At 34.9% G+C, this 12900-nt stretch overlaps 1 long non-coding RNA gene across 1 annotated transcript in view; it reads left to right on the top strand.

Moving 5' to 3' along the window:
* Window positions 1-7700, top strand: part of LOC118982357 (uncharacterized) — an 85336-nt gene extending 77636 nt beyond the window's left edge. Inside the window, exons 2-3 of the long non-coding RNA XR_005065522.1 lie at window positions 2868-2920; window positions 6995-7700. This is a non-coding gene — a long non-coding RNA (uncharacterized LOC118982357). The remainder of the gene's footprint in view (window positions 1-2867; window positions 2921-6994) is intronic.
* Window positions 7701-12900: the final 5200 nt, after the last annotated feature.

Below are 12900 nucleotides of genomic sequence, written 5' to 3'. Positions count from 1 at the left end.
TTGGCATATAATGTTATTATGTCCTCCTTATATATTTGGTAGAATTCACTAGTGAAGTCATTTTGCTTTTATTTTTTTGACCTTTTAAGTATATTTAATATACAGAAAAAATGCCTGCTTGAGTGAGGTTGGTAGGGTAATAATATGAGTGTAATAATTTATAGTTTCAGGCATTTCATTGTTATTCAGTTACAGTTGTCCCCATTTCCCCCATTACTCTCCCCTCCCTTACCCATCCCCCCTCTCCTGCATTCAATCCTGTCCCCCATTGTCTTTGTCCATGTGTCCTTTATAGGTGTTCCTTGACCATTCCCCTTCTCTCCGTTATCCCACTCCCTCCTCCCCTCTGGTCACTGTCAGTTTGTTATGTCCATGTCTCTTGTTCTATTTTGCTTGCTTGTTTGTTTTGTTGATTAGGCTGAAGTCACTTTAGACCAGAGTTTTATTTGTAGGAAGATTATTTTTTGTTTGTTTTTTTTATTTTTATTTATTTATCTTTAGAGGGGAAGGGAAGGAGAGAGGGAGAGAAATATCAATGTATGGTTGCCTTTGGTGTGTCCCCTGCTGGGAACTCGCCTGCAACCCAGGCATGGGCCCTGACTGGGAATTGAACTGTGATCATGTGGTTCCCAGGCCTGTGCTCAATCCACTGAACTACACCAGCCAGGAGGAAGATTCTTAATATATTAAATATAAAGCTCTTCCAGATTATATACTTTTCCTTGAACGTACTTTAGCATTGCATGTCTTTGCAGGAATTTTTTATTTATTTTACAGTTTTGAATTTATGTATAAAGTGTTGTATTAAGCATAAAGTGCTTAATAACATTGTCACTCACCTTTTAATTTCTGTAGGATATGTAATGATAAACTCTTTTGTTTGTAATATTGATGATTATGTCTTTCCTTCTTTGTCTTGATCCATCCAGCCAAAGAGTTATCAATTTTGTTGATCTTTCCAAAGAACTAGCTTTCAATTTGGTCAATTTTCTCTACTCTCTATTTGTGTTTTGTTTTGTTGATTTGGGCACTTACCTTCTAGAATAACCTAATTATCTTCTTCTACTTGCCTTGCATTTATTTTTCTTTTCCTTTCCAAGCTTCTTGTAGGAGAGCCATGATTATTGATTTTAGATCCTATTCTTTTCTAATAAAAACATTTAAAGCTGTAGGTTTTCCTCCAAATGCAGCTTTAGAGCCTCCCACAAATCTTGTGGTTTCTTTAACTATCAGTATTTTAATATTTCTTGGTCACCTCTCCTCCTATGTATGTAGTATTTAGGTATGCATATTTTTAATTTTCAAATATGCATGATATTAATATCTCATTATTATTAACTCATCAATCAATTCCAGTTTCTAATTTTGTGATTAAATATGACTTGTGTGATTTTTGTATCTTTATATTTATGAAAGCTTTTTAAAAATTGCTCAGTATATAGTCTATTATGTTAAATGCACCATGTACATTTGAAAGAAGGTGTATTTTGTCATTGCTGTGGGTAATGCTTTATAAATATTATATTTAAATTTAGTAGAAAGTGGTAGTCAATTCTTCTGTGTTGCTGCCTTTTTCTAGTGTTATAAATTGGTGAGTATTAATATCTATTACTATTATGAAATTACCTATTCTCTCTTGTAATTCTCTCAAGTATTATTTCATGCATTTCAGTGCTATAGTTAAATATATACTTACGATTTGTATGTCTTCTTGGTAAATGTTTTTCTTTATCATTGTGAAGTGTCTCTCATTATATTTTGTAATACTCTTCATTGAAGTCTCTGTTATTTGATATTTACATAGCATCTCTGGCCTTCATATGCTTACTGTTTGAATAAAATACACATTTCATTCTTTTACTTTTCATCTACCTGTATCTTTATGTTTAAAATACTCCTCTTGTAGATTAAATATAGTTAGATGTTACTTATTTTATCTATCTTATTATCCCTGGTTTCTAATTGGAATATTCTGCCTTAATATTTAATAAATTATACATCATTTGTCTTGGTTATCTTCTCTGATTTGATTCTTCAGCTTTTGCTTTATTGTTTTGTTTTGAAGTATTCAATTACTATATTTTATTGGCTTTTTGGCTATATCTTTGTGGGCTATTTTTTACTGTTTGTTCTAGAGTAACAACACATCATTAATTTTTCACAAATTATATCTAATATTATAACACTTTATATTAAGTGTAGAAACTCTCCAACCATACAGATTTACCACCCTATTACTCTATGTTACAGGTATCATATGTATTATATCTATAATAGTATATCCCAATAAACAATGTTTTAACTTTTGCTACAAACAATAATATGTGTTTTGAATAAATTAAGGGAATATATTAATATTATGTATATTAATCCTTATATTGAAGAATTCTAAAATTCTTCATTTATATCTGAAAAATTAAAGTCTTTGTTTTACAATCCCAGATTTAGAACCATTTTGAATTTGATACCTATTGATTGTTTTTTTCCCTTTGAGATTGAGTTACGTTTTCCTTGTTCTTCGTATGTTTAGAAATTTTGGATTTTATCCTGTATATTTTGAATATTATGTTATGCAGACTGTGATCCTGTTATACTGCCCTTAATAGAATTGAGTTTTCTTGTTTTGTTTGTTTGTTTTTTTGTTTGTTTCTCTTTGTTTATTTGTTTTAGCAGACAATTGCCTTGGTTGGACTGAAACTGAGATCATTAAGCTTGCATTGGGCAATTACTCAGTTCTCAGTTTAGCTACTAACTGGTTTCAAAACACAGTTAAGGACCAGCCAAGTGCTTAGGTTTGAGTTTATTACCAAAACTAGTGGCCTCCTTCTCTGACTTTCTCCTTTCTGAAAAATTTCCTTACTTTTTAGGGGCCCTACTTGTCCCAGTTACCCTTCACTTGGTTTCTCCAGCCAGAATGATGGTAAGTTTTTTTATTAGAGTTTTAGAAACTATGGTTGCTATCAGAGTGAGTCCACATACTCACAAACAAAAGAAATGATCAATAATAAAAACTATAAAGTCACTCAATGCTCATCACTTGTTTCAAGTTTCCCTCACCTTCAAAAACTGCCTAAACACCAAAAAAAGCAAACAATCCAATTAAAAAATGGACAGAGGACCTGAACAAACACCTCTCCCAAGAAAACATATAAACAGCCATCAGATATAGAAAAAGATGTTAACTTCCCTCTCTGTTAGGAAGATGCAAATCAGAACTACAATGAGATACCACCCCTCCCCCATTGGACTGGCTATTATCAACAAGACAGGTAATAGCAAGTGTTGGTGAGGTTGTAGGGAAAAAGGACCTCTCATTCACTGCTAGTGGGAATGTAAAACAGTATGATGGTTCCTCAAAAAACCAAAAATAGAGTTATCATATGACCCAGCAACCCTTCTTCTGGGTATTTACCCAAATAACTCAAAAACACTTACTTTCAAAAATATGCGCAGCCCTTTGCTCATTGCAGCATTATTTACAATGACCAAGACATGAATACAAACAAGGTGTCCTTCAATAGAGGATTGGATAGAGATGATATGGTACATATATACTAGGAAATACTACTCACCCATAAGAAAAGGTGAAATACTGTTACTTGTGACAACATGGACGAACCTTGAGGGTATTATGTAAATGAAATAAGTCAGTCACAAAAAGCTAAGAGCCATATGATTTCAGTCATATGTGGGATATAAAATTGAAACTCAAAGACACAGATAGAAAACAATATGGTAGTTATCAGAGGGAAGGGATAGGGGTGGTACAAGGGGTCCAAATAAATAGTGAATGAACATGGTTTGAGTTTAGGTGGTGGGTATATACAATGCAATATACAGATCAGGTATCATAGAAATGTATGCTTGAAACCTATATAATCCTATAAGTATTATAATATGGAAGTACCAGTTTCATAGGGACTCACTTCTCTAATTCAGAAGTGGAAGTATTAATGATCAATCTTTAATTTGTTTTTTGTTTGCATTGTACATTTTTTCATTTCGTTTACTCCTGAATTACTCTTGCATAGATGTCTTGTTGCTTTTCATTTTGCTCATGATTCCACTGGGCAAATCAATTGAGACATCGTCTATTGTGACTTAGTGTGGGTGACATTTTCTTGGCTCATTCTGACTTTTTTATGTACCTATTTGCCAGTGTATCAAGCTTCAGTGTGAGGGCTGATACTGTATAATGATTGTTAAAACTATGAGGCACTGGGCAGCAAATGCTTTCTATGTGTAAGGCTTCCATGTGCAAATCTTCACAAAAATCCTATAGTTACATCATTCTTCCACTTTACAAGTGAGGAAAGCAAGACTTAGAGGGAATACATAGCCTTTTCAAGTTTATATAGCCAGTAAAATGTAGAAATGGAGCCAAATTTAGTAGTGATCTCCAGAGCCACGGTATTAACCAGTCTACTATGACCTATCGTAATTACCACCTGCATTTGTACAGGCCGAGGGAAAGGAGCTGTGTTTGTTTTCTATGGCTGCCAAAGCAAATGACCACAAACGAGGTGGCTTAAAACAACACTAACTTATTATCTTGTTCTGTACTTCCGGAGTCCTTTATGGGTTTCACTGGGCTAAAATCAAGGTGTTGGCAGGGCTGTATCTCTTTTGGGAGTCTTTAAGGGAGACTCCATTCGACTTGCTTCTTTCAGCTTCTAGAGGCTATCTATACTTCTTGACTCTGACTCTCCTCTTCCATTTCATTTCATTTTATTTTGTTTCATTTTCTCTTTAATATTTTATTTATTTATTTTTAGAGAGAAGGGGAGTAAATAAAAAAGGCAGGGAGAATTGGTATCTGAGAGAAACCTTAATTGGTTGCTTCTTGCATGCCCCAACCAGAAACTGGCCCTCAGCCCAGGCATGTGCCCTGACCAGGAATCAAACCAGTGACATTTCACTTTGTGAGACAACTCTCAACCAACTGAGTCATCCTGGTCAGGGTAGTCCTCTCCCATTTAAAAAACCAGCAACACAACTTCTTTCTGACCCTCCTTCCATAGTCACATCTCTTTCTCTGCTTTGGTTCTTCTTCCTCCCTCTTTCACTTTGAAGGAAATTTGTGATTAGATTTGGCCTACCCTGATAATCCAGGATCATCTCTCTATGGTAAGTTCAGTTAATTAGCAATCATAATCCCATTTGTAATTTTATTTCCTCTTTGCCCTATAGCCTAATACATTAACAAACTCTAGAGATTTGCACTTGGACATCTTTGGCAGGGCATTGAGTACTTGCCTATTTATAGAGCCTGTGGGATAGAGTTTGGTGGAACCTTAGGTACGTTGGGGTTGGTGTACCCAGATTTGAGCTATCTTTTTGTAGTATTAAAACAAGTCCTGTAACAGAGTTAATTACATCTCAGCATAATTATATCATATTGCAATAAAGGGAAACTTGGCTTCAGATTATTACACTAATTCTAAAAGGATGTCATTGTTGAAAGAAACAATGAGCTGTGGTATTCACATTCCCAAATTCAGTGAACTCCCTGACACCCATCTCCACATCACTCCCAGCCAACGGAGAGAACAAGTCACATTAGCACCTTTTATCTATCTTTATCTATCTATTTTTGTGTTGGTTTCTCTCCCTCAGAAAATATTATTATTATTATTTTGTATTTGTCTACCAACTATGTGTTTAAGAACAGAAAAAGATTTAAACTTTTATGAAAAAATTTTTGTAGACACTTTACATATATCGAAACATGATTATTTTTAGATCAGTGTGTATTAGGGAGGTTTTAAAAGGATTTAACTTCTCATTTTTCACCTGAATATGAGTTAGTTGGCTTGAGTCTATACTCAGGATAGTATTTTGAACCAAATGGTGCATATATATTCACTTTGACAAAGTTCCGTAAGAATGCTCTCCAGAATAGTTAACACAAGTCTGTATTCTCTACAGCAGTGCAACACAGCGCCTATATTCTACAACTCTGCCAGCAAGTCATTATTCTAAGAAATGCCTAAACAAAATGAAACTATTTAAAAACAATAAAGCATATGAATCAGAAAAGTAGATTGTATTTAATTTATAATTTCTTCTTTTTAATTCATACTAATACAAATTTTAAAATATCTTATAAACAATAAACTCAGGCTAACTGTAACTTAACTCATGAGTTTTATCGATTCAAAATATAATACTTATTCTAGATATTGGGGGCGAATTTGTTTATGTTTGAATGTTTGATGTAGAGGAATGGGAAAATGTGAATAAGATGACAGAGCAATGATACTAGAGTTTTAGTATAGAAATAAAAAATATTTTGACAGTAACGACTTTCAAAGTTATATTGTTGAACTATATTGCTTTCTATGAACCAAAATGTCCTATCTTTGTTTTTAAAAGTGTTATTTTTTTCTACAAATCTTTATTGCCACAATTGATAATTATTTTCTTCGTTGTCTTGGGCAAATTCATGTTTGTGTGTGTGTAATTTTGTCTTGGAGTTGTCTAACAAGATCTGGATAATTGTTAAAAATAATGACTATAATTCAAAATTTATTTAATTAAATATTGAAAATTAAATAAATTTTAATTAAATAATTTTAACTACATAAAATAACTAAATAAGTATTTAGTATGTTAAGTAGTTTTCAGTCAAACTGCACATGGATTGAAAACATTGAGCTGTAAAACGAGTGGCCTTTGGCTTGATAAAATTGGCTTAACTTTATTAACTGTGGCTCTAAAACATCAGCTCAGAAAAAGTCAGGCTATAAGTTAAAATGATTTGGCTTAATCTCAGAAATACAATACCTTATTTTGTTTATTTGTTGGTTTAATAAACGTTTCTTAGGTAAGATGGGGAAATCAGTCTGACCACAGTTAGCTAAGTCAGAAATGGAGATATGGTACTCTTTTACATCATTAAATCTCCCAGAAAGCATATTGATACTAAATATATGTGAATAATGAATAAAACAACATGCCATTGTTAATATTTCAATGAACTTGTGACTTTTAGGAAAATGGCTCACTGCGGCGTACAGACTGTAGCTGAGACGCTGCTGTGGCTCCTTGCCTGTGGGAAGTTGAGGATCGAGCACAAGAAGGGGATGTCTCTACTCTCTGCAGATCCCTAGGAATGAAAAGACTTTAAAGTTGTCATGTTTTATTGTCCCTAACCACAGAATATCACTCCATTTACTTGCCAACATTAATAAGCCTTTTCTTCTGACCAGTACCCTTGTACATTCTGCTCTTTGAAAGGACTCAAGGAGCTGATGATGGGCAGTGACTAAGGAAGGCTGTCTTTGGTTGGGAGGGAAGCAAGTCTACCAACTAGAGCTTAATGATGGCTGTGGGCCTTACTTAGCAGCATAGTTTCATAGCATCATAGTTTCAGTAGAGCCAAGCCAGTATTGTGTTTCATGAACAAACTTCTGGTGTATGCGATTGTTTTGCAATCATTGTTTTCCCCATTGAGGAACTCTACAATGTTCATTTTTAACAGATCTCAAAAAAAAAAGCAGCTGTAGAAAGAGAGGATGCTTACTGCACTGACTGAAAGTCCTCAGAACCCTTCCCCACTGAACACACAAGCACACACATGTGCACACATGTGCACACAATAATCCCCGAGATGTTTCTACAATTGAGGCTAATTTATCATGTCCTTAATTATTTCTGTACTCTTCAGAAAAATATTTCTTGATTATTCTCAACCTTTAAAAATACAGTAGTCTATAAAGTTTTATGCATCCTAGTGTTGTTTATAATAGTAACACATCAATAAAAAATGGCAACTTTAGCCCTGGCTGGTGTAGCTCAGTGGATTGAGCACAGGCCTGCGAACCAAAGGATCGAGGTTCGATTCCCAGTCAGAGCACATGCCTGGGTTGCAGGTCAGGTCCCAGTAGGGATCCACGAGAGGCAACTATACATTGATATTTCTCTCCTCCTCTCCTTCCCTTCCCTTCTAAAGATAAATAAATAAAAATCTAAATAAAATAAAGTCATTTTAAAAAGACAACTTTATATATAATTAAGGAATTGTTAAAAAATTATGATGCTTCCATACAAAGGAATGCAATGTAGCCATTAAGTATTTGAAATACTTAAATCACTGTTCTTTGTCTGTCATTTTTATTGTACTGTTTCCATTACCATCTATCCTCCTGTACTCTCTGTCACCTACACCTACCCCCCCCCCGCCCCAGCAATCACCACCTTGTCCATGTCCATGAGTCCTTTCTCTTTTTTTCTCTTCTATGCACAATCCCTCCACCCCTAACCATTTTTGTGCATGGAATTTTACAGCATGCTGAACATTATAAACAGTGTAAATAACTGTAGTCACTGATTATGATTTTACATAAAATCTTGCAAAAATGCATAATAAAATTATTACCAGTGATTATTTCTGGGTTGATTACAAAATAATTTTTACTTCCCTTTTATACTTCTCAATATTTAAATTTTGCTTAATCATATTATTTTATAATAGAAACAAAACTACTTTAAAACATTAAAATTAAAGTCTTTCAAATGAAATTTGACATAACCCCACAATGAGATCTGAGTAAGCAAAATTTAGGGAAAAAATGTACTTCAGCTCATAGGATGCCATGAAAATCTGTTTCTCCTCATCAACATACATTAAAAAAAAACTTCATGTCTTATTTACTTATATATTCATTTATTGGACATTTTAGAGCACATCATGAATGAAAAGCAAATGATATAGTACTTGCTCTCACAGGAAGTAAGAACTAGTATTAAACTGGTTTAATTAATAAAAGGCTATTGCCATTAAATTTGTATGTATTTATGTCGTGATTCATATTGTATATGGTTTTTAATTTTGCTTTTGTCTTTAATTCCAGAGTGTTAGTGTTTTTCTATTCATTAAATTTACTTTAGACCATAATCTGAAATTTTAAAGTATATCCCATAATATATGTATACATTTTAGTTTGATCATCTCCTATTAAATTTTGTTATTAAACTATCTTTTCTAAGGATTAGTGTATCCAGTTATTCTTCCATCCATCAGTATTTGGTTATGGTGCCTGTGTTACATCATTCAGAGCTGCATTCATCTTGTTAACAGCTTTCAACTTGATCGGTGAAAATGGCATTTGCTTTTTCCTTAATTATGTTTTCAGGAATAATTTTAGAAAAAATTTAAAAACTTCCTTTTTTATCAAAATCATCAGGATAATTGTGCATAATAATTATCCCATAATTGTACATAAACCTAAATACCAAATGCGTGGAAAAAATCTCAGTTCTATGAGACCTCGTTCAGATACCTGGAGAATATCAACTGGTATGCCTGCTTTACTGACAGGAACTTTTTTTTATAAAGAAGGCTTTGGCTCAGAGACCTGAGTATCTGGCAGATTTATTCTCATTTTAGATGATTTTCTTAACTTACAGTTTACGAGTAATTTAGAGTTCTATTAACGCAATCGATTAAGCACAAACAGATTTTCTACAAGTGCATTTTCATGTCACCCTGACTATCTTTCTGAAGTAATCTATACAAGCTGTTGGAGAAAAAAAATTATGATAATGTGGCTAGTTCCTAGCTATTCGAAGCAAATCTTGACTATGGTCTTAGTCTGCAGTGAAGTTCCCTGAATATTTTTATTTTTTGTCTTTTTTGTTTTTTAGATTTTATTTCTTTTTAGAGAGGGGAAGAGAAGGAGAAAGAGAGAGAGAGGAACATCAATTTGCAGTTGCCTCTCACGCGCCCACCACTGGGGACTTGGTCCTCAACCCAGGCATGTGCCCTGACTGGGAATTGAACTGGAGACCCTTTGACTCACAGGCAGGCACTCAATCAGTTGAGACACAACAGCCAGGGTAGAATATTTTCCTTGATACATAAATTTGTATTAAATATAATCCATAAAGTTTGGTTCTGCTTCTTTTTAGCATTGAAACTAGACTCGGCTAAGTTATAGTTGATGAAATTAAAATATGACAACCAAATTAACTGGAAAAATGTGAAATTCATATAATAATGCACAAAGGGTGTCTCTTTAATAATGCTAAAGGGTGTTTTATTCAAAACAAAAATGGAATCTTTTAAAAAATTACTCTTTTTGATTTTTGTTTTTCTAGCGACAACAAGCTCTAAAACCTTTCTCCAACTCAGGTTTATCGTCCCTTAAATTTTCTCAAATTAAATGTTTGAGCTGTTTATCAATGATCTATTGTTGTAATAATATTTCAAAGCAGCAACCTCCAAGCCTCAGGTATATAAACAATAAATATTTTTAGCTCACTAACCTGAAGGCTTCATGTGATTTGAACTGGGCTCATACATACATCTGTGATTGACTATAGATTTGCTAGGCAGCTCTGCTGATGTTGGCTGGACTTGTACACGTGCTGGAATCAGCTGTCTATTCGTGGAGCTAGAGTGATCTTGCCTTGGATGGCTGAGAGTACTTGGGTTTGTTCCCTATGTTTTATCCCCAGCAGCGTCACCCAGACATGTCCTTTCTGTGGTGATGGCCGAAGACAAGAGCTATCAAGCCAGTTGCACAGGTGCTTTTCAAGCCTCTGTTTTTATCACATATACTAACACTTATTGGCTAAAAACATGCCACATGACAGAACTAAAAGTCAGAGTGGAAGGTAGAGTTAAATGCAATGTAGGCGGTGAAGAAAAATCAGGCTATTAATGAAAGCAATATACCAAAGGCAATTTTATTTCTCTAATTGTTTCTGTTTGTGTGTGTGTGTGTGTGTGTGTGTGTGTGTGTGTCTATGTTGGTGTGTATAGTCTCTACCTATTTGCAATTTCCCCTTTTCTAACAGAACTTTAGATAGCCCCCTAGGCTGCCTCAACTTTGCCCTTCAAGCCTACTGTGGGTTGTGTAATTAAAAATCATATGATCTCACCTTTAACTGGAACATCATCAACGAAAGAAAAAAGCAAACAAAATATAACCAGAGACATTGAGATTAAGAACAATCTAACAATAGCCAGAGGGGAGGGGGGGGGACAGTGGGGAGAAGGGTTTTCAGGAACTACTGTAAAGGACACATGGACAAAACCAAGGGGGAGGGTGGAAGCAAGGGAGGGAGGTGGGTTTGGCTGGGGTAGGAGGGAACGGCGGGGGTGGGGATGCAGACAACTGTAATTGAACAACAATAAATAATTTTAAAAAATAAAATAAAATGCAGAATTAGTGAAGACAAAACTAACATGGGTGCATAGGTCCAGGCATTAAAAGGACAAAATCAGAGGGGATGAAAGTAAAACTTTGTTTGGGAAGAGGGACAAAGGCTGTGAATTTTTCATATGTTAAATTTTTAAATGTCACTAAAAAACAATGTTGGAAAAGAATATATCCCAAGAACATGTTCTTCCACTGCAGAAGCTCCCCGAGAGGAAAGATTAGACTTCCTTCTGAGCTATTAGAGGTTCATTATCCCTTGGCCTGCCCACCTGAATGCAGTATTATTCAAAATTAGATATCCCACTGGAGCAATGCTATGGCCCAGATGGTCATTTATAACCTCTACTCTTCCAGTTTTTCCAGGCTGAAATAACTTTTCCCATACTTAAGGGTGAATAACTATGGGGTGAAAACCAGTATTTTAGCCGGTGCTTGAATACATTCAAAGTTTTCCTCATAGTAGTTAAGTGGTCTATGACCTTGTAAAATTGGCATGTGGGAATAAGAAGTTTTCTTATTTCAAATCTTCAGTTTTTACAATAAAATATATCCCCCCTAGTACCATCTGATATTCAAAGAATTTAATGTGAATTGCAAACTGTGGGTTATAGAATCAGAGAGAAATGATTTTGTTTTCTGCCCCCACCTCTTTTTAATTTCATTCATTTTCTTTGAAATTTTGATTAATAGCATTTTTCTCAATTTTCTCTTAATATTATGGGTGCAGTGAGATACATTTTTTTCAGGAATAAATGTAGTAAAATGAAAATACCTAATGTTCCTTGTCACAGGTTTATCAATACCCTTGACTCCTTGGTTCCCATCAAGGTCCAGCCAGTACATGCTCTGGAGAGAGTAACCACAAGGATGACATCCCTCCTTTCCATGTGGCAGCACCTCTCCACGAGGCTGTGTTTTGCCATCACCTGGGAGTTCTGGGAAAACTGCGTGTCTGGTTTCTATTCTGGAACACCCAGTCAGTATCCCTAAGGTGATGGAACCTAGGTATTCATTTTGTTTTTTTAGTTCCTGAGGGGCTCGTGATCACAAGGAGGGCTGAGAACTATTGCTCTAGTCCAGAGGTTCTCCGTGTGCCTCCCAGGCCAACAGGAGCAAACAACCCTGAACATCACAGAAACACAGACTCTCAGGCATTCCCCAGATCTGTTAAATTAGAACTAATAGGGTGTAAAACAGCAGAGTGTGTCTCTAACAGGTCCCCTAAGTGATTCTGACGCACAATAGAGTTGAAGAACCAGTGATGTGATCAATGGTAATCAAGTGTAGTGGATAAAAGAATCCCTTGAAATATTTCCTTAAAATGTGGATTTGTGTGTCAATATTCACAGAATTTTACATTAAAAATGTTAATTGTGTTGTTGTATTATGTTTTAATATAAAATATAACCTCAAAATAGCAATCTGAGGATCCTACCATCAGAAATTCTGAATCAATGTGTCTGGTTTGGAGCTCAGCACCTACTTTTTTTTCTTTTTTTAACTTTTTTAAAGTTGTATTGATTGTGCTATTACAGTTGTCCTGATTTTTTCCTCTTTACCCGCCTCCACCCAGCAACCCCTACTCCATCAGGCAATCACCCTATAATTGTTCGTGTCCATGAGTCATGTGTATAAGTTCTATGGCTACTCCATTTCCTATACTGTATTTTACATCCCCATGGCTATTCCGTAACTACCTGTTTGTGCTTCTTGAGCCCCCACCTCTTCACCC

This window comes from Sturnira hondurensis, unplaced genomic scaffold, assembly GCF_014824575.4.
Source record: "Sturnira hondurensis isolate 20B ecotype Veracruz unplaced genomic scaffold, ASM1482457v3 Scaffold0025370, whole genome shotgun sequence".
In the NCBI taxonomy this organism is placed as follows: domain Eukaryota; kingdom Metazoa; phylum Chordata; class Mammalia; order Chiroptera; family Phyllostomidae; genus Sturnira; species Sturnira hondurensis.
This window is presented reverse-complemented; position numbering and strand designations above follow the sequence as displayed.